This window comes from Haemaphysalis longicornis, unplaced genomic scaffold (genome assembly GCF_048455015.1).
Source record: "Haemaphysalis longicornis isolate Haplotype H1 unplaced genomic scaffold, Haemaphysalis longicornis Haplotype H1 scaffold_2, whole genome shotgun sequence".
NCBI classification, from domain to species: Eukaryota; Metazoa; Arthropoda; class Arachnida; order Ixodida; family Ixodidae; genus Haemaphysalis; species Haemaphysalis longicornis.
Window position 1 is genome coordinate 112655172 of NW_027526295.1, and position 20695 is coordinate 112675866.

A 20695-nucleotide genomic window follows, 5' to 3' on the forward strand; every position below is an offset into this window, starting at 1 on the left:
TGGGAAAGATTGCCTTTTATTTTCACCTAAAGGACAATACTCTGCGATTTTTAAAAATATATGTTATCGCCGTACGTTACAATGCATTTGAATTGTGGAAGGTTCCGCTTTTTCATGTGTAAGAGTACAATAAAGAATACTAACCGGTTTTGGTTTTGATCTAGAAACCTTCGTATAATTGCAAAGCAAGTGTATTAAGCTCCATTAATATTTTCTTACGTGAATGTGCGTGTAGCAAACTATCTTTTCCTGACATTTTCATCCCCATCTCGTGTACGCAATTATGATAAAGTCTTTCTTATTATAAATGTAGCGTTTGTTTTGTGACGTTCTGAAGTACGTCTATGGCTTTCAAATGCAATACGGGCGGATAATCTTCCCTTAACATTTATGGTATCTATCTAGGCGCTGCAATATGCACTATATATTGACCTAACTTAGCTGAAGAATTATCTGTCTGATACCTTTACATACGTCTGTGTTGCGCCTGGTGAGCTTTTTCTGAATGCTGATTCATTGGCATATTTTATGTTTGTTTCTGAAGAATTCACCATTAGATTGTTTTTATTCCGCTGGAGTATTTTGGAATCATGCTAAGTAACAAAATTCATATTCAGTGAATTGGGAGCACACTGCTATGCGAGGTGGCCAGAACACCCTTGCTGTGTATAAGTATTTCTCGTGCAATGTGCTACCTCTCCCCATTTCTCGTCGCACGGCCTGCCTTTAGTGAAACCATAGCCAATCTTTCCAATAAGTCGTCAACTGTGCGCACTTAGTCGTGGCCATTTTAGGTTCTCCACTGTTCTGGCGAAGTAGACTTACGAGGAGGTTGGCGGTACAACTGTTAAGCACGTGAAAATAATTACGCAATATAAATAGAACTGACACTATTGAAGCAACAGGAAGAATAACTAAAAAGAAAAATATTTAAAGAATGCATTGTTGCTAGCAATATTTTGTGGAATAAAACCGTAAATTCATAAATTGTAAATGAGCTGCTAACTTTCTCCGCAGTGTTCTAGTTATGTCCATCTGCAGTCTAGTTCCGCCGGGCAACATTTGTCACCTTTCTTGTAGCGGCCAAAATAACGAAAATGCCATTACAAATATAAGAATTGTTAGACACTGTTCACTCAAAACAAAGTGAATTCACCACCAAAACATATCCCCTCAGTTGCATAGCAACTTCGATATGAAAAGTGTTTTATACGTAGTAAAGACATCAACTACTGCGGTATTACTTCGCATAAGTTCATTTTCTATAAGAAGGTTCATAAGAATTTTCTGATGTAAGAGGCAAACTTTTGCTCTGAGTCAGGTTCATAATCAACATCAGCTTATAACAACGAGACCAGTAACGCATCGGCATCCTTATAGGATAATTTTTCAAAATGCGTCTCATCCTAATCTACGCGAAATTAGTTTTCGCTAACTCTACATATTTTAACCCGTATGTTCTACGGAAAGCAAATTGTGTCTGCCAGCTAATAGTTCCAAAAATGCACTTTGCTTTTTAATGCGTTGCCGCTGATTCCCCTGCCGTCGCTATCCATCTACACGTCTTGTTTTTGCCCTCTACTCCGTGAAATCTTCTGCAGGAGGTGATTGGACGATTTTTCTCCAGACTGTGGCAATCCCACAATAGTGGTGGGGGACCATCATACGGGATGAACATGTGCCGGCTGAGGAAGAAATGTGGGACGAGACGAGCCAGGATAGAACATGGCGGACTGGGCTGGGCTAGGTGTGCGCAGCCGGATCGGCTGAGCAGTGGACCTTGGCGTTGCGGGACTCCCAGTAAAGGTGTGATCGAGGGGGCTCAGTGTCTTTCTGGGGAACCGCGGCCGGGTGCAAGATCCCCGGTACCACATTTGACGCCCTGGACGTGGGGCCGGCCGTGGTTCCTGTGAAAGGCATTGTGGTCTTCTTCCTTGTTCTGGTGTTCCAAGGTTTTGCGGGGCTAATTACATTGGCGTTTCTTCGTGACCGCCGGGATTTTTTGTAGTCCTTCTCGTATTTTGAGGCGAATTTTTAGTGGATTGTGTTGTTTATCGCCATTTTTTCTTCGTGTGTTCGCTTCGCGGCGCGCGAGAGCATTTCGTCCCAGGGACATACCTGTCTATGGAGCGGCTACCCGTCGGAGGCCCTTGGTTGCTTCGCGCGAGCCCGCAAGGGATGCGGACGCCACTGGGCTCGTCGGCGCGCTCCGCCCAATCATGGACCTCTGCGAGAACCTCACGAACCGGCTGGCAGGTCTCGGGCTAGAACGCGGTGGGTCCCAGCACGGGCCATCGTTTCAGCCGAACATTGAGGAACCACGGTTCACGGGATACGATGACCGCAAGACAGTGGCGGACTTTCTGGGTGACCTCACCGTATACAAGGCGGCGTCGGGTGCCTCGGACGAGTTCGTCCTGGCCCGCGTCTGGCCGGTTGCTCTGGAGGGATCCGCCGGTCGCTGGTGGCGCCTGCAGGCTCCTTTCGCGTCCTGGACTGACTTCGTGCCGTGCTTCCGCGAGGAGTTCCTGCCTCCCGACTACGACTACCACATCCGCCGTGAGGTGGAAGCACGTACGCAGCACCCGCGCGAGGGCTTGCTCGAATACATTCGAGCTATCCAGGAGCTCTTCAAAAGAGCTATCCCGTGTGCGTCTGATGCAGAAATGGTGAGGCACGTCTTACGACGATGCCACCCGTGCTTCCGACCTTACTTACGTGGTCGTGAGTACTCGAGCCTGGAGGAGATGGCAAATCAGGCCGGCCAATCGAGGAAGCTCTCATATCGGAGCTGAATTATGTACCCTCTCCGCCAGTAAGGGAAGCAATCGAGCCAGCTTGTGCATGGAGAGACACCCTTGAGACTTCGCCAGAGCGAAGTCCACAGCCGCGTACTGCAGCGGCGGGCTTGAATTCCCCCCGTGCTCTAGATCCTTCTGCCCTTGGCGACAGGCAGTTGGAGCACGGAAGACCACTAGATGGTGCAGCCCATGGCGGGAACTCCCCGCGGCGGTTTGAGCCAGGGTTCCTGCGTTGGGAAAACAGGCCCTTTTTACAGGCACGCTCACCGCTCCCCGACCCGAGTCTCTCCCTTTGGGGTCGGCAACGAAATTCCCTGAACTCCAGAGGTCCTTCTCGTCCAGTTGCCGAGGCGGGAGGGTCGCGAGGCTACGTGCCTGACGGAAATAAAGCTGGCGGCTGCTACCAATGTGGACAGCCAGGATGTGTCCCGTGTGAGGCTGGTCACCGAAATACAAATAGCCATCGAGATGAGGGAATGCAGCCCGGGGCAATGATGGTGACTAACCCGTCGCCGAGGGCCGCGAAATTGGCTGGATGCGAGGACTGGTGTTTTTTACCCACTGCTTGTTGTGTTGAAGTGCGCGTACAGCCCATTGCCCCGCATGTTTCTGTTGAAATGCTTGGAACGGGTGTTAACGCATTGGTTGACACTGGCTGTAGTTTGTCACTAATTGGAGATGCAGAATTTGAACTCTGCCGAGTACGTGGTGTCAAGTTCCGCAAATGCAGCACCCGGTTGCAATTGGCCATTGGTGCTGTGGTGGAATCGCGTGGGGCTGTGCGCTTGCACATTTCTTACGCAAGCAGAAGGTGTCGGCAGCGCTTTACGTACTGCCCTGGCTTGTCGGTGCCCATGATTTGGGGCCGGGATTTCATTATTCGCGAGCGTCTACTGCTTGACTTGGCGGGAGGTGGTTACAGATTGGGCAATGACGCAGAATTGATACCTTTTGTGGCGTCACCGCATATCTGTACGGTGCCAAGGTCAGCCGCAGTCGAAACGAAATCCGTGTTGCCTGAGCGAATAAGGCAGTTGCTTGAGGGGTGTCCTTGCAGTGACTATGAGAGGGAGCAGCTTGACTATGTTCTGGAGCCGTTTGCTGAAATGTTCATGGAGGCCCCTGGCCGGGCAAACGCTTTTCAACATTGCATTGACACGGGAGACGCCCCTCCTTGGAGCTGCAATCCACGGCCGCTCAGCATCCAGAAGAAGGCGAAACTGGATGTCGCCCTTGACGAGATGCTGAACACGGGGGTTGTGCGGCCGTCGCAGAGCGCCCATGCATCTCCAGTCGTGTTGGCGCCAAAAAAAGACGGCAGTGTGCCTCTCTGCGTGGACTGCGTGGCAGTGTGCCTCTCTGCGTGGACCAAAATAATGAAAACGCCACAACCGCAACGATTCCAAGTTGACTCGGCTTCGCCTCTACTCCAGCTGCAGTCTTCGGGGAAAATATCATAGCTGTTAGCATTTGTAATAAACGGTATTTAATATAAAACTGGGTGTAAAACAATGTTTTGGGCTAGTAATAAACTCTTTGGAAACCTATTTTTATAAATCAAAAGAAGGGTTTGCTATGAAAACCTTGACAGGATTCTAACGTTATATTGTCAATTACAAACGAAATGTTTCTGAAAATTTATTCTTCTGAGACAGAAACAGCAGTTTCTGTTCTTGCAGAAGACGCGCATACAGCACCGGTAAGAAATTGTTTCGTATTTCGAGGCAACGCGTCCCGAAACTTGACCACAACATGGCTGTAAATAAAACGTTTGGTTGTTTTCGTATCTATCGAAACAAATGCTCTTCACTGGATTCTTCGACAACCCCTACAAACCACTCTCCGATATCGGTCCCGGGGTTGCCACGATAAAGAAGGTACTGAACATAGCACGACTTGCGCACAGCCAGATGATTTGAGGCCGCTGGAGTAGCAAAAGAAACTGAATATTAGCTCGGGGTGTTGTAAGGAGAGCTGTCTGCCCATGTCAATCCGGCGCGCATTCACGAGATTCCCTAGCGACAGTTTAAAACACGTTTTTTGTGGTAACAGAAAAAATCTCAAATTTTAAAATTTTATCTGGGTAAGAGCAATTGTTTCAGAAGCCAGTCCCTGAGGCCAATCATGTGAATGACGTCCAAAAAAGTCTTGTCAAGGAATGTCACTACTCTGCTATCAATGCGGCGAAAAAAGTGTTTAGTAATTCAACCTTAAAAAAATAAAGGGCACCTTTATACAGAATACCTTGTGCATATTTCAATAACATTCGGGCGCTTTTTATTCCACGTGTCTTTATTACTCCCGTTCGAGAATCTCAGTGAGTAGCTCCGAATTTTCTGTAGATATTGTTCGATAAGCAGAATATGGGAGCCTCGAGCCCAAACATTTTTTACGTTGGGTGGTACGCCCATACGCTAAACAAGTAAATCTGTCACCCGAAGTAGACAGACATCTGTAAGGTAGACATCGCCCTTCAGTGTTTGGTTCAGGTAGTCGCCAACGCCTGCGTGACCTAATTCTCACATAGAACCGTTTGGCTGGTACGTAAAATAATTGTTGTATGGTATAATGAAACATACCTTAATCAGTCCATCAGTTCATTCAAATAAAAAAAGACACTTAATTGCATTGCATGGCCCTTAGCATATACTAATAACCGTATACTGTTTCCTCCCAATGGTGGCCGGGTGATTGCAGGGAAAGTTAGGGATGCTGTCAGTTACAACACCAAGCAGCTAGTATCAGAATCTTGAGCCTAGGTACTGCATTGGCAGCATATAGTAGTTGTCAAACTTAATATTTCCGTGTGATGCTCAAAAACATTTAACAAATGGAAGGCAAAAGCGGAGCTCGACCTTGATACGATTTGCTGTTTCACTATTTCCTAAACATTTTTCCCGCAGTCACTCGACCAGCATGTTGAAAACACCCGCCAAGGCTCGTTCCACTGTGTTTCTACCACCAGGGGCCTCCTGTTGCTCTGCGATTGATATCGTTACTGAGCTTTACTCTGTAGCTCGTTTTGCTCTGTCGGAATCGCTGAGAGTGTCGTGTTCGCAGCCCACATCCTCAACGTTACCTTCAGCTTTAAACGCAGCTGGTGATTCTCGTGCGATAACGGCCTACCGTACTTTCACACTGCTGTTCTTAAACCTTTTTTGGCCCGCCTAGCATTCTCCTGTCTTGGAGCCTTGAATCCTCCAACCTTTTTTCCGCACTGCTGTTTCCAATCTCTGGGCGCGATTCTCGCGTCATGGCCGCTGGCACACCATTTTCAAGAGTATCTGAGCAAGTGTACGAAGCTTAGCGAGTCGGTAACAATTTACAATACCCGGAAACAATACCAGGGTCGAGACACGAATAAAACAGGCAAGGACGGACGCTGTAGAAACAGGGACGAGAGGATGTCGGCTTTATCGTGTCCTCTCCCTCGCACTATTTCCTTGCTAAATAAATGACTTCCAGTATTTCACTACGCCAACAGACCTATAGCCTATAAAGCAACTTCTCATTTATACTACAGTGCTCATAATAAGCATTGACAACTCACTGCGAATATGACCTACTCTTTCGGTACGTGTAACTTTAGTAGGCTCCATAGAAAAAATATTTATTTTCAAGTACAATAGCCAATTTGTTGATGACAGCACGCTAAGCTCTTTAAGTGCTTATAATAGATTGACCGTTACGTTCAGTTGTGCATAATTCACAATGCAAAGTGCTCAGAAGTCGTTATTTAATACCGCAATGCGTGTAGGTGATTGAGTGATTGATTGTTGGGTTTAAAGCGCCGACGCAACTCAGGCGATGAGGCGCGCCGTAGTACAGGGCTCCGAATTATTTTCACTACCTGGGGATCTTTAACGTGCGCCGAAATCTTGTACACACGAGCGTTTTTGTTTTTGCCTTCATCAAAAAAGCGGCCGCCGCTTTTTTAATGGAGGCGAAAACAAAAACACAAAACAGTAAAAAACAATGCGCATGAGTGATACAAGTTTTAAAAAGCCACGGTTATAAGGTAACTACATTGACACCAGCGACAGTCAAGGCCTACGAGATATGCAATCTCTTTGGGATGAATACACGCTTTGCCCTCTTTCTGCTATGTTGAACGGTTCCATAATTTCGGAGAGAGTTTGTCTACGGTGCTGAAATAGAACTTCGATGGCAGGAAAATTAGGTTTACATCCACTGCACTTTGTACAATGCGAAGAAAAATGGGATGATGGGGGCCTTCAATGAAAATTCATGCTCCCTAGAACGCGCGTTGATACAACTTGTGTTCCACTTCCTCTGTGTTTGTTTCTACAACAACGAACATTTATTAAAAGGGATGGCTCAAGGCCACATGGGGGAGAGAAGGGAGGGGAGATGAAGACCTCAATAGTGTCCCAACATTGAGGAGTCCAGAACGAACCGCCAAAGTGCGGATAAAGTCTGTTTGATGCGGCCCTTCGGACGGATCCAGTCCTCGTAAGCGAGTACCCAGGCAGGCCGATGTGTCTCACGTGGCCCTAGGAGACCTATGCAGTCCCATACAAGGTGTTGGATGGTTGGCTTCAGTGACTGCCCACATGCGTAGCAGACGTACAAAGGGTCGGATGGTGATGCCACCGCAGATGAAAGGTCTTCGGAAGCTGCTGCCGTGGAATTGCCGCTCCTCATTGTTCTATTCGAGGCGTGCCTCCACCTGGCCACGACGTCATCTGTTAAAGCGTATCCGGAGCGCGCACGGTTCAGGAAGACATGTGCAGCACGGCTAAGCCCAGGAGGCACCGGGTCCGGGTTGATGGGCACTGTTGAAAGGATCTCCTGTCGGCGGCGCTGTTTGCGGCAGCGGCGTTCGCCATCGGGATCAAAGCAGAACTCCTCAGGGAGGGAGCCGTCAAGCTGCGGGCGGAAATTTCGACAAGCCTCGCTCGCCAGCTGATGGGCCCACTCACTACCGAGAGCTCTTGCGTGCCCGGGTGTCAGGCGAACGGTCACAGTAATGCCAGTGCGCAGTCGCAACGTTGCACAGGAACGTTTAATGTTATGAGCGACTGAGTGCCGTCTGGGTGGTCCAATGAGATAACGTAAAGCCTCTGCGCTGTCCGTAAATATGCTGACGTTTCGGTACGTCTGGGGATCAGCTGCCAGTAGGCGTACAGCCAGCTGGACCCCCTCGTCGATGGCACGAAGCTCCAGCGCTGTGGCGGTAGGTGGTATAGTCATCTTGAAGGTGCGGGTTGTGTCTACGGCCGGTACACATGCAACGGCGGCGAGGGACGCCGTTTGTAAATGGCGCCGCCACAAAGCAGCCACGAAGACAGAAAGTGTTGATGAGTCTTCTGTGTTCAAGGGAGGGGCGGTGATCGAAGGAACATGTCTATGCGATTGGTAAGTTCCTTGGTGACGTGGAGTGGGTGCTGGCCGTTGCTCAGTAATGAGCTCATCCTCCCAAGGTGGAATGTGCTTATGTATGGGTGGCACAGACGTGTCGAAATCCTCACCGGCATGGCATAGTAAGCGGCGGCCCTGGTGAGTGAGATTGCGACGGTCTTTCGCCCCCTCTGCCCTGGATTGGATTATGCTTTCAAGAGTGGGAAGACCAGCGTACCGATAGAGCTCCTCAATCCTTGTGTGTCGTGGAAGCCCAGTTATAGCTCGAAGCGCTTCCCGGTAAAGGACTTCTAGCTGGTGGGTCTGGTGTTTTGTGAGGGAATAGCACATGGCGCCATATGTGGCTTTGGACACAAGTACACTTTGCACTAAACGCCGAGCTACGTCCTGCGATGCCCCGCCAAAGGTGTTGGAGATGCGGCGAATGAGGTGCAGGAGGCTACGCCACTGCGGCCGAAGTTGCTTGATCCATTCTGTAGCGCCACCGTTCTGGTGAACGGGCACCCCGAGGACACGCACCCAATCCTGTGGAGCAGGCTGAAGCGAAACGCCGTCAATGGTTAAATGAATCCGGGAGCGTTCTGCAGGTGTGCCCCGTATCGCCAGGAAGTGTGTTTTCGCCAGCGATATTTTCATTCCAGTGGGAGCTAGGAGGGCGCTGAACGTGTCTAGGGCCTTCTGTAATTGACGCATCGCGGCATCGGTTGTGGGGTGATCACTTGCCTCAGTCCAAATTGTGATGTCATCGGCATAGGCCGTGACATGAACACCTTCCACCGCAGACACCCCATGAATCAACTTCCTGAGAGCCAAATTAAAAAGAATAGGGGAGATGATAGCCCCTTGGGGCACCCCGCAGCAGTTGGTGAAGGAAATGGTGTCGTGGCGGCCGGATCGAATCTCGTATGTGCGGTTAGCCAGGAAACTCCGTACAAAATTTCGTAGCCGCTTACCAGGATAAGCATCTACTAGGGCATCGAGTACCGCTGCGTGTGATACGGTGTCGTAAGCCTTTTGCAAATCAATAGCAACCAGAATGTGTGGCCGCTTATACCGGCTTGCTCGCACCAACTTTCGTAGAAGGTAAAGACTGTCGTGGGTGCTTAAATTTGGTCGGAAGCCTGTCTGAGCCGGGTGGAAGTAGTTGTTTTCTTCTTCCAAGTGATGACTTAGTCGAGTCGTGGCCATCCGCTCAATCAACTTACAGGTGGTAGACGTAAGCGAGATTGGACGTAAATTTGCAAGAACTGCAGGATCCTTGCCTGCCTTGGGAATGGGTACCACAACAGCGTGCTTGAGGGCTGGAGGGACGACGCCACTGATCCATATGTCATTAAGTGCCTGAAGAAGCTCTTCTTTCTGTGCTACTGGCAGATTGCGAAGCATTGACCAAGACACACCGTCTTTTCCTGGTGTGCTAGACACATTGATTTGCTCAAGGGCAACCGTGAGCTCAGCAGATGTAAATGGCATCTCAATCTGTTCGCTGTCGTCCACTGGCTCCAGAGCGTAGATATGAGGTGGCGGTTGAGACGGGGGTTGGGGAAAGAAAATACGTGCCGCCTCTCTTTCGAAGACCTCACGGGATTGCCCAGTTCGAAGTAGCACTGTATCCACTGTACCCTGCAGCTTTGTACGCCCGGCTAGGCTTCGGAAGGTGCTCCACAGTTTCCGGGACCCAGTGTGAGAGGAAAAAGAGTCGCAGTGCTCTTCCCAACGCTTGCGGGCAAGGAGCTTCGCGTATTTTCTGATGTTCGCTGTCTGGTGGCGGAGGCGCACAAGGTCAACATAAGTGCGACCACCGGTCCGATAGCGCTCCTGCAAGTCGTCGCGAACATTCCATAGATTGATCAGGTGTCGATCAGGAGCAGGAGTGTCTTGGTCCACTTCGACGACCGTTGTAGCACCATTTGCAGCGATCAAAATGCGATTTAGCAGAATTGTGAGTGAGTCTAAGTTCGCGTTGCGATGTCTTTCTGTTTCGAAAAATTGAAGCTCCCTGAAACGGGGCCAGTCTACATACCGGACCTTCTTGTTAATTTTCCGCGCGGTGCCGGAAAGCGTGATCCAAATGGGGAAATGGTCACTTCCCCAAGATGAAGAGTCGCATTTCCATAATGACACCGTGGAAGGAGTGGCCCAGGTCAAATCGGGAATGGTGTCCCGCTGGCTCGACGACTGCCCCAGCCGCGTGGGGCACGACAGATCATTAACAAGGATGAGGTCCGCATCTTCTGCTGATTCCTCGAGGTTGCGGCCGCGGATGTTGGTGACGCGATATCCCCAAGTCGTGCTGAGGGCATTGAAATCACCCCCAATCACAACTTCGTCCCGGGGGTACAGAGCACGCAACTGCCGCATCCAGTCAAAATTTGCACCTGGTAATTGAGGACGCACATAGGTCGATGCCACAAGTAAGGTCCTCCCTCCAAAGGACACGCGGACAGCCACTACTTCCTGAACATCGTTGCACATGCCTGCAGTAGGCACCTGGCAGTGAGGGGTTCCTCTCAGAACGTATAAAGCTGTCTGTTGGATCACTACGCTGGTAGCTTGGTCAGAAATGGAGGCGTAGCGAATGGTGGGTACCTCATAAGAATGGTAGCCTTGTATGCCCGGGCCTTTTCCTTTCGTCTCTTGGAGCAGGACTACCAACGGCTTGTGATCCAAAGCCCGCAGATGTTCATTGAGCTCTGCGGCATTGGCGCGCAACCCGCGACAGTTCCACTGCAGCAGCAACGGGGCTTTAGCACTTGCTGCCATGATCTGTGTTGGATAGTACCGATGGATCATGCTGAAATGCCGGGGTCATTTGGGGTGCTGCTTTGGACACAGTGGGAACTGCAGACTGAGACAAATGTGGCCAGTACTTAGAGAACGCGATGTCGAGATGTTTGGAGATCAACCTGCTTATAAGGTGTTCAACCTCTGTGGCGGTCCAGGCGCAATGAAAGCCGGACGTCTGGCACGTAGAATTCCTTTGACTGAGAACCTGAGTGGCGTGGTTCTCCTGCTGTGCTTTAAGTGTGTTTGTTTCTATTCGCTCTGGTTTCATCCAAGCATATGCCTTTCGAACTAGCCTACCTCGCAACCCTTTTGCCGAGAGAAAGGCAAAAAGGGAACAAAGGGGTGCGGGAAACACGTGTCGCCACGTGGCGCTGCGCCCGGCACGGAGCATGCCCTGTTGGCGGGGACAGATAGGCGTCGTTGTAGAGGTAGGTGAGGACGGAACACAAATGTGACTGGGACCTGTCTCGCCATCTCACGGAGGAACGTGGGGTTGCCGCCGCCGAAGCGACAAGCGCGCGCCACGATGGAAGGCCAGGAGGCCATGTGCGGCACGAAGCCGTGTGCTATGGAGGAAGACGAACATCCAGCTTGGGTCGTTCGTACAGCAGAAAAGCTGAAACAACGCTTCGATGCGGAATAAGATGATGACTAAACAGTGTATTGATTGCAAACATGTCTGCATATCATAGCAAAATCACACCTGGATCACCCCTGGAAAATGGGCCCAGCCAGGGCAGTCAAACTTCCCCTATCGACTAGGGTTGACCAAAGCTGAAGTACGGGATTTTGTCTGTCACCCTGAGTCCTCTGATCAACTACGACACGTTTGCTTAAGTATTACACTGATTGTTAACGCTATTGGCCGCGAGGCCCACCCCTGGAGAGGCTGGCGCTGCGATCGTTTTGACGTCACTTGTAGGATCACCGTTCCTACCTGGCTGCACAGTTGGCTTGCAGCGTGTGACACTTAGCTTAGGACGCGCGTTCTAAAAGCATTTTCGTGTTAATTTTCGTCGTTTGAAGTTAATTCTCAGTGCGTCAAGCGCAGTTTGACGTCATGGGGATTTTATAACCGTATCAACTGTGGTACATTCCCCGCAAACAACTTGAGCGAGGTGGCGTACGTGTGCGACCGAAGCGTAAGCTGCGGCTCGTTTCCCGGATCAACAATGTAGACTACGAGGATTGCCAAGCTAAGTTTCTAAATTTCCCTTGTTTGCAACAAATGTGTAAAGCGAGAAATCGTGAAGCGTTCACTGCTCGCAGAAACGCCCCGCGCACACACCGCCGTGCCTGCCCGAACGGCCGACGGAGCAGCTCGAACCGACGCAGGTCGCGGCAGCAACAACTCGTCGCCGCTTTTTAAATTCACGCTAGTTGTGGAAAAGTAATTCGACAGCGGTGAATGTGGATGTTAGAGTGGTGAAAAATTGTGCTAGGTAGTGTCATCTGCTGTGGTTTTCAAAGCGATGCTCAAATATCTGCCGCGATCTACGCCGACCGTCCCCGAAGGTCGGTCCCGGCCCCGCCGGCCCGGCCCCGCCGGCCCGTTCACACGCGGTGCCGCGAGCGGCCGAAGGATATGTGCCTGCGCGCAAGCATCGGCCGAGGCCGTGGCAAGTTCTTGATCATCGATCGCTTAAACTGACGCGGATACAAAGTTACACATACAAGAAACAGGGTGACAGTGAAGTGAATAGTTGTATTAGGCACTCTCATTCGCAACTGTAACGATAGCGGCGAAGAAATATCTGCCGCGACGTTAAGCCTAAAGTTCCCAACATTCGAGTACGTGCATCCGAAGCCGCCGGCGATTGGTTCGAGAAGACCCTTTCGCCGCGCGCGCGCGTGTTGCCTTTAGGTTCCCCCATCACTTTGGGGGGCCCCCAACGCTCGGTTCTCCTATTTTAAAACTCCCAATTACCCGAATTCATTAACGACGCTTTTCGCCTCGTACACATGTAGCCTCGCCTTCTGTGAGCAATTGTTAGTTTCATTGGTGCTAGAGGAAGGCAGGCTCACTGTAAACATAAAAGGGCCCACGTTACAAATATGCATTCCCATGCCGGAGTCCTAACGAAAACTAAATGTAGCCATGTTCAAACCCACTCGCAGGTGTTGAAAACTCGCGTTCGTATACCATTAATACATTGCGGACAAGTTGTCGCCAAAAGTAAAAATATATCAGCCGTGCAAAGTACAGGCTACGGCAGTGATCTTTAATCAAATCCGGGAATAACTATAAAAAACATTGTAGGGGTAATAGGCACTGCTTAAGCCAAACTTCGCATCATAGCAGTACTTTTAATTAAGCATGCGCGCGAAGCAATCCGATCACCGTTCTCATTCATTTACCAGGCAAGGCGAGCAGTAGGCGCGGTGAGATCACAAGTGAGCGACGCGCTTCCGTCGCTGTTACAAGGTGTTTCCTTGCACACACAGTCTCGTACATGTCACGTCGCAAGTATTTCATAATGAATTTACAGGCTACTTTTCTCGGCATCGGTTGCATCGTCCTTGGCGTTAGGTGGCTGCGTACGAGCTGTGGGGCGCGGCGGTGTCGCTGGGAAAAAGCGAGTCGCTGGTTGCTCGCCCGGATTATTCGGGTTGCAGACAACTTTTTTGGGTAATTTGCATCAAATCCACAAGGAGCGGGGGGGGGGGGGTACAGTGGCCACAGACACACACAGACACACACACACACAAACACGCGGCCGCATACGCACAGGAAATGGGTTGTAGCAGACGACAACCCGACCCGGCGTCCAACAAGTGACGTCATTCGTAGGTGGCGCCAGGGTATGTCCTCGGGGCCAATATGAACTAGAAAAAGCGAATAAATGCAGCCGATGACCAAACGGGGCGCCTAAGTTCAAGGAAACCCAGTGGTAGGAAAGCACGTTTAACATGCGACACGGGAAAGTTTCAAGGTGACGCACCTAACACCTGCACGGACATCCCCCAATCACAGGTACACCTCAAGTCGGCAAGGCGCAGAACATGCATCGCAAAGGAGGAATACGAGACTCGGTGAACACGAACACGAGTAGGGTGCAACACCTGTCACCTGTCACTCCTCGTAACTTTCGGGGGCATTTGCTACCTAGATCTCAGGTTTAGTTACGGTGGTCAGGCGTGCTACTCTGTCACATGATAATATATATAAAGATATATATATATATAGCAAAAAAGAAAGACACGTCGAAAAAAGAAAAGGTTTCACGTTTCGGCCGAGGGACCGGCCTTCGTCAGAAATATGCTGATTATTCTGAATATTCTGAATATTCCGATTATTCTGACGAAGGCCGGTCCCTCGGCCGAAACGTTAAACCTTTTCTTTTTTCGACGTGTGTCTTTCCTTTTTTGCTACGACTTGCCGGTGTCCAAGAAATATTTTCCTGCAATCTATATATATATATATATATATACTAGCGGTAGTACCCGGCGGTGCCCGGGTGGGCCATTATATTAAGGACAGAAATTGGTATTTGTTAGTCGCCATATTAGGCTACTTCATTGGGAAGTGGTACACACCCGGAAGCGCCTGCCTGCTGTCAGTATATCGGCTTCTACTTCAGGCGCGTCGTGGTAATGTGTTACGACTGGTGTTCGTGTTTTTCTCCAACTCTCGCTAAACAAATTGCACCAAGATGGCGCGTTTGAGCGAATGAGTCAGTGAGTGAAAAAGATTTTATTGAGCCGGCGAAGTGGGAGTGGTTCCCTATTTCAGAAAGCCATGTGATGACTGGGCAGCCTTCACTCTGGAGGAAGTATTGTCAGGACATCCAGATCGCTGATTGTCACCAGGTTCTCCCACAGCTCAAGGTTTGGAAAAGTGGATGAAAGAAGGAGGAGCTTGGTTTGCTTTCGCTCTTAATATATGAGGAAAAGTGCCAGGTTGCAGCCACAACTTGAATTCGGCAGGAGATTGCGCTGGGAACACATGATGGAGGCCGGCTGGGTGAGGGGTATTCTTCCTCGTAGGAAGTGCTATCTCAGAAGATATGAATGATGCTCATCGGGACAGTTTTATCATAAGTAACATGGGCTTCCTGCGGGAGGCGCGAGCTTGCAGAAAGTCCCAGCAGATAGCGAGGTCTAACCTTTGCACTTTTTACTGGTACATCCTCTCTTTTACATTTATGCTATATGACACCTGCTTCTACTGGAGACGCGTAGTTGCCGAAGGTGTCAACAGATGGCGACCGCTTAGCGAACGCGGGAAAACTCAACTGAATTTTACGTCCAAAAGGATGCAGATTAAAAAATCTCCCTGGCCTGCTAATCCGCATCTTAGGACAAAATCCTGAAAGTGGTTTTTGGGCAATTAAATGGGCAGCATTTTCAAGAAAAAACGAATGGGATATATTAACTGGCTGGGTGATTATTTGTGAAAGTGTAAAAACACAGTGTTTTCCCGTAATCCCGCTTGCCTCTATTGGGAGAGTGTCATTGAAAAATGTATAACAGTGTTGAGATAAGTGATTAAGTTGCCTATCTCAACAAAAACCTCGTCGATATCTCCGATGGCGGGCGGTAAAAAAATTAATATGTGAAAAACAATTTTACCGCTTTAAACTCTCTCCATGGTGGAATTTTTAAAATTTTAAGAAATATTGACACCCAACACCGTAATCAGAACGTGCCCTTGCAATCTGTAGCCGTTTAAAAAAGCAGTTTGGCTAGACGTGTACATAACCTGTCGGGCCTTTTTGGCTCATCAGCCGTGTAATTTGTAAAAAACAATTTGACCCCTTTAGCGGCGTCGCAGAGCGAAATCCTTAAAAACGGTTCTGTGCATTTGTATGAGTTACATATTCTAGCAAAAATCAGTTGGATTACTGAATCGGTGAAAGATTTATTCGAGAATCTTTAGGAACACCGTTTTAGATCCGGAATGCGGAATCACCTCGCTGGTGTAGGTTGGGGCGAATTCCAAAAACTACTTTTTAGGTATTCTTAAGGGCTACTTATATCAGCAAAAAGCGCTTCGATATGTGGATGGGTGACCGAGAAAATCACGAATTCGCGAAACCACAATTTCGCCCTTTTCTTCTGCTAGGAGGGCAATTTTTGAAAAACCCGCCTTAGTGAGCACCTACTCAATGACGCAAATAAACTCGTGAAATTTCAAGTCTCTAGGTCTAACAGTTTTGGCTGGGCGTAGATGAGTCAGTCAGTCAGTCAGTCGGGCACTTCTCTTTATAGGTAGAGATGACACCTGCTCCTACTGGAGACGCGTAGTTGCCGAAGGTGTCAACAGATGGCGACCGCTTAGCGAACGCGGGAAAACTCAACTGAATTTTACGTCCAAAAGGATGCAGATTAAAAAATCTCGCTGGCCTTCTAATCCGCATCTTAGGACAAAATCCTGAAAGTGGTTTTTGGGCAATTAAATGGGCAGCATTTTCAAGAAAAAACGAATGGGATATATTAACTGGCTGGGTGATTATTTGTGAAAGTGTAAAAACACAGTGTTTTCCCGAAATCCCGCTTGCCTCTATTGAGAGGGTGTCGTTGAAAAATGTTGTATAACAGTGTTGAGATAAGTGAGTAAGTTGCCTATCTCAACAAAAACCTGTTCGATATCTCCGATGGCGGGCGGTAAAAAAATTAATATGTGAAAAACTATTTTACCGCTTTAAACTCTCTCCATGGTGGAATTTTTGAAATTTTAAGAAATATTGACCCCCAACACCGTAATCAGAACGTGCCCTTGCAATCTGTAGCCGTTTGAAAGAGCAGTTTGGCTAGACGTGTACATAACCTGTCGGGCCTTTTTGGCTCATCAGCCGTGTAATTTGTAAAAAAACAATTTGACCCTTTTAGCGGCGTCGCTGAGCGAATTCCTTAAACACGGTTCTGTGCATTTGTATGAGTTACATATTCTAGCAAAAATCAGTTGGATTACTGAATCGGTGAAAGATTTATTCGAGAATCTTTAGGAACACCGTTTTAGATCCGGAATGCGGAATCACCTCGCTGGTGTTGGTTAGGGCGAAATCTAAAAACTACTTTTTAGGTATTCTTAAGGGCTACTTAAATCAGCAAAAAGCGCTTCGATATGTGGATGGGTGACCGAGAAAATCACGAATTCGCGAAACCACAATTTCGCCCTTTTCTTCGGCTATGAGGGCAATTTCTGGAAAACCCGCCTTAGTGAGCATCTACTCAATGACGGAAATAAACTCGTGAAATTTCAAGTCTCTAGGTCTAACAGTTTTGGCTGGGCGTTGATGAGTCAGTCAGTCAGTCAGTCGGGCACTTCTCTTTATAGGTAGATATATATATATATATATATATATATATATATATATATATATATATATATATATACATATATATAAATATATATATGTATATATATATATATATATATATAGATATATATATATAAGAGAAGAAAAACTTCGAACAAGGTAAAAGCACGATTGTGGCCTACGTTTCAGCAAAGAGAACTTGCTTTCCTCAGTATATATATACTGCATAAAAACCCCATGGTGGTCATCCATTTTGCAGGACAGGACGGCTTATGTTTTCATGCGGAATCATCCCTGTTCACTGTTGTGAACACTTTAGTTGTCGTTCTGCACTTTCACCGAATAAATTCCTGCAGTCAATGAAGCTTTCTTCGACGTAAGTGCATGTCTTAGAAAAGGTGTTATCGATGCTATATTTTCCACCAGAGTCAGTACATAGACCCTAGAGAACTTAGATAATTCTGGAAAACTAGCGCACCAAACCCGTCAGTGGCAATAACAGTTTGCAGCAGAAAACGGCGTCGCAACCAAGATTTTCCAAAACGGTACACTTAATTGTGAAGGGCTACACGTGTTTGTTTATTTGACATTCTTAACCGAAAGCATTCGCACACTGGACACTCTAGCGCCCCTCTCAGTGAGAATTGTGTGCTTATTTCGGAAGCCAGGACATGCGCATGCGTCCCCTGTGAAATAGACCCTTACACAGCTTTTTCGAATCTTTATTCTGTCTGTGAGAAACTCTCCCTTTCAATCTTCGGTCTGAAATAACTGGCAAAGGTTTTACACAGCAAATATTCCCAGCTAACCGATTTGATTCGATGATTGAGCGTTCCAAAGTACTAGAACCTTCGCAAGTCTAGTGGAGGTTGAGTATTCTTTTTTCTCACACAATGCCCACTCAAAGCAGGCAAAACTTCAATACCTGCATCATGCGGATACCGCTGGTAAGCTAAGGCTTTTATAGCATTTTTCACAGCGTTGAAACCCACACCATTCACGTAAATATAATTATTGGCGATACTTGAATGAACTGTCAGTATTAAAATTGTGTTATTTTGACGTGTTAGGATTTGCAGCAACGCTAACGTTACTTATGCACCTCCGCCCTATTTCATTTTGAATGCCTTGTTTTTTTGTTTTTTTTTGATATCGTGTCAAGCTTGTTTGCCATTTTAGTAGAAAGGTAAAACTTAAAATTCTTTCATGATGTTGCATTTTGATTGTACTCACGGTTTGGCATATAATACGCCAACCTGGTCGGTTTTTGGGTTATGATATGTATCATAAAAATCAATACTTGTACGGCCTACTGTCATGACGAAAATTTAGTTATTTTACAAGAGCATGGGATTAATCCGCCGTTTTTATTGAAGCCAAATATTTTCCCTGAAGTCACTGCTGAAGTAGCGATATATTGGGCTTAAATAAAGATTCACAAGAGCATTTGCCGTTTACAAATGCATAAAGCGATACTCCTCGGCGCTTATTAGAGCCACCTAAAACCGAGATCTTTTGTGCATTAGGTAGTGATCTCTAGGCATATACTCACGCTATATCCGTCCATTGTCCGTGTGTTACCTTCGATATCACAGTGCTCCTCATCAGCCTGGCTATACGCTGCGAAGAGCGGAAGGGTGAATAGCAAGATCAATGAAGCAGCCATGTTTTCTATTGGCTGGTGACTATTGCTTCTTTGCGCTCTAATATCAGAACGAAGAGTGCTTTAAAACGAGCTCTGTGGGCGGGGACTGGTGCGGCCCAATAATATTAAAGAAGTGCTTTTACGTTCCTCATACGTAAATGTAGAACGCGAAGCGTACTTTATTTTGTTCAAATCCCTCACATTTCTTTACTTCAAGTAATTCCTTTTAAAAGGTCAATATTTTTTCAAGATGTGAAGATTGATCACCGCTCTCCCTTGTAGACTCTAAAATGTAGTATATTTGTATGTTGTTGGTGATAGACACTGCCAGTGAAAAAACCCAATGTCATGGATGCTTGTAATATCGGGTTAATCCTATAAGTATTCCCGTCTATAGGCATGACACACCTTGGTCACTAAAGGAAGCGTTTTTTACTGAATTTGGTGCACTACTCTGTTGAAGGACATTTTAGTTCAAGTGGACCTTGCAGTTCGGAAACCTTTTTTACATTGCTATTATATTACGGTCAATGACCTGTTTTACGCATAAGAAACTTTTTGCAGGTCGGCAAAACATTTCTGAAAAGTGAGCCTAAGCCCAGGTTCTCGGCCCCTCTATAATAAGTACGTTCGCAGAAAAAGGCACTCTTTTACCACGGTGTTTTCTTCCCAATGCTCTTCTGGTATAAATTTTCTAGCGCTGAGTGTAAACTGCGGGAAAAAAGGTCACTGAGCGTAGTGATATGGCCATGGTGCGTGCTGTGCTCATAAGTTCGCCAATAATTTGTAACTTCAATTTCAGTATATTAGATGAAAAACATTGTAAAAACGGGGTCCAAAATTGAAGGATGCGAACTTGCCCATATATTTTTCTATTGTAATAACCAAAATATTAGGTTACACCGTTTCGATTGGGGAGAACAAACAGGAACTATCTCTGTGTTGGAATGCAAAGGAGCAATAATTTTTAAATAATAGTTTTCATCCTGCCACACTAAACTTTATATTCATGACTAGGAAGTAGATATATTGGTATACATCATGCTATATTTTGTCTGGCATAAATCTTCCAACGCGCTAGTAACCAGTGTTTTACAATAAAGTTTCTCTAAACACTCAACGCCAACATTCTCTGTGCATGCACTTACGCAGAGTAAAGGGCGCACAACAATTTTAAAAAATTATCATCATCATCAGCAGCTGCATTAGCCTGCTCAGGCCCACTGCAGAACGAAGGCCTCTCGATTATCCTCCAACTGCTCCGGTACTCCTTTACTCGAGTCCAGAGTTTATCCCCGCAGCTCCATATATCACCCATTGATCGCGTTATTGGCTTCCGATTCTTCTAGACCCACTTCAAGGTAGCCAAGCTGTTACCTTAAATGTCCAGGTGTTGTTGGCTCGTCCATTTTGTTTTCTTTATTTGAACTATAATATTTCTACTCTAGTTTGTTTTCTGTTCCAGACGGCTGGTTTGTTGTCCCTGGGTGTTATTCAATCAATCAATCAATCAATCAATTTTATTCGACAACTGCAAATTCATACAGGTGCCAGGGGGCAGATAAAAAGCCTGCGGTACGCGGCTTGACAAAGGTCTGCGCCCCGTTAATAGTAATACATTGCTGCATCATGTAGCAATATAGAAAGAGAGAGATGGAAAAAAAGAGTGGTGGAAAAGAGAGAGAGGAAACAGAGAAAAACAGAACATAGAAAAAAAACAAAAAAAACAAATAAAAGTAAAGCAAATGGCAACAAGAATTGTGTCAATCTGGTTATTATACAACGTTTAGAATAAGAGAATGGGGCAATGCACAACT

General features: G+C 47.3%; 1 pseudogene; it reads right to left on the reverse strand.

Annotated features, from left to right (window-relative positions):
• Positions 1-2974: 2974 nt before the first annotated feature.
• LOC144168226 (uncharacterized) overlaps positions 2975-20695 on the reverse strand; it is a 56482-nt pseudogene continuing 38761 nt past the window's right edge.